At 53.0% G+C, this 2173-nt stretch overlaps 1 pseudogene; it reads left to right on the forward strand.

The window, feature by feature from the left end:
- The first annotated feature begins 1118 nt into the window (after positions 1-1118).
- On the forward strand, positions 1119-1772 carry LOC132540235 (probable E3 ubiquitin-protein ligase DTX2; annotated as a pseudogene).
- Positions 1773-2173: the final 401 nt, after the last annotated feature.

Below are 2173 nucleotides of genomic sequence, written 5' to 3' on the forward strand. Positions count from 1 at the left end.
TCAATTTTTAACCTTTTTTTTTTTGTTTGTTTGTTTTCTTTCCTTCTCTTTGTAATTTCTTTATTGGGGATTAATGTTTTATAATTGACAGTTAATACAATAGTTTTTACATGAATAACATTTCCCAGTTTTCTATATAACAATACAATCTCCACTAGTTCATCTGACATTGTATTCCATGACCTATCTTTTTTAAACAAGTTCAAAAGCAGTTTCTTGTATTTTTCTTTTAAATTTTTTCTTTATTTATAAAAAGGAAACATTGGAAAAAAATCATAGGATAAGAGGGGTAAAGTTTCACAAAGTTCCCACCACCAGAACTCTGTATCCCATCCCCTCCCCTGATAGCTTTCCTATTCTCTATCCCTCTGGGAGTATGGACCCAGGGTCATTGTGGGATGCAGAAGGTGGAAGGTCTGGCTTCTGTAATTGCTTCCCCGCTGAACATGGGTGTTGACAGGTGGATTCATACTCCCAGCCTCTCTCTCTCCCTAGTGGGGCAGGGCTCCAGGAAAACGGGAGCTCCAGGACACATTGGTGGGGTTGTCTGTCCAGGGAAGTCTGGTCAGCATCATGCTGGCATCTGGAACCTGGTGGCTGTATAGAGAGTTAACTTATAAAACCAAACAAATTGTTGACTAGCCATGAACCTAAATGCTGGAATAGTGCAGATGAAGAGTTGGGTGGGGGTCCTCCATTTTGTAGATAGCTAGTAGGCTTGGAAGCGGCGACACCGAGTTTCAATCTGGCTTCCCTCAGAGGTGGAGCCTCACAGCGCCCGGGCCAAGTGGATCAGAGCAGGAGAGCCACACTGCCTCCGCCCATCACCTTGTTCCCTCAGCCTTGGTGCCTCGGAATCCCTGTGCTGAGTCAGCCAGCCTTTCAGTCCCGCCTGCCAGCATCTATCTCCACTGCCCAGATGGGGACTCAAACCCTGGGCTCCTGCAGAGGACCTGTGCAGCCCTGGGAGGAAAGGTCTGTGGTAAACGCCAGGTCTTAAGACTCCAGCCCAGAGTGGTCTGAGCGTCCTGGGGAAGATGGCCATGGCCCCAAGTCCTTCCCTGCCTCAGGTGTTATCCAGCTCCATGGCTGTGGCCGTGTGGGGATGACAGGATGGGATGGGTACCTGGCACCCCTACAGCGCTGCCATCTGCATCTATGTCGAGCAGCAGTCTGCCCAGCAGAAGGGCCAGCGCTTCGGGTTGGAGAGCCTGGTCCACAGCATCCCCCTAGGCCAGGCCCATGGCAGCCAGCTGGTGGACCTGGGCCCCCTGTGCGACAACTACACCATCATCTACGCAGTCACACACAGACCAACAAGACCTCCAGCTTCTGCCACAACGTGGGGCACCAGGCAAGTCCCTCGTACCCGGTGACCAGCCTCATCTTCCTTAGGGCCAAGCCTGCTCCTGTCACCAGTGCTTCAGCAACAGCAGGACGGGGCCGTGATGGGCCGCTACCACCACTCCATGACCAGCCTCCCTGCCTACCCCGCCCAGGACCACCATTGTCTTTGGGGCGCACCAGGCCTTGGATCCCTACAGTTAAGCCCTGCTCTCCCGGGCACGGTCAGCACCCTGGCTGAACACCACCGAACCCTGGGCTGGGTCTCCAGCCACCCTGAGGGCCCAGCCCCTCTATAGATCCAGCCTCTCCCACCTGGGACCACAGCACTGCCCCCAGGACCGCCCACTGCCAGTGTGGCCAGTGTCTCCCTCCCAAGAGGTCCCTCACCAAGTGCAGCCATGCCTTTCTCCTGCTCTGCCTGCTAGCCATGGACTCCAATGGAAACAAGGATGGAAGCCTGCAGTGTCCTTCCTCTAAGACCATCTATGGCAAGAAGATGGGGCCCCAGCCCCAGGACAAGATGGAGTTATTTTAGTTTCAGATGTCCCTCCCTGGCCATGAGGACTGTGGGATGATTCTCATCGTCTGATGCCGGGCTATCTTCGTGGGTGGGAGAGAGATGAGACGGCCAGGAACTCATGGCTGAGCGGGAACGCAGTCCATGCTGGCTTTATTCATCTGCATTTATATCTTCCCAGGCAGAAGTGGTAGATGGGAAAAGGATATACATAGGAGACTGGGTGGAGATAAGGAAAGCTTCCATCTAACCAATGCCCTGCAGGCAAGGTAGGTCTTCAGCTGTTGTGAAGGTTCTAACCAATGCCTT

This window comes from Erinaceus europaeus, chromosome 9 (assembly GCF_950295315.1).
Source record: "Erinaceus europaeus chromosome 9, mEriEur2.1, whole genome shotgun sequence".
NCBI lineage: Eukaryota > Metazoa > Chordata > Mammalia > Eulipotyphla > Erinaceidae > Erinaceus > Erinaceus europaeus.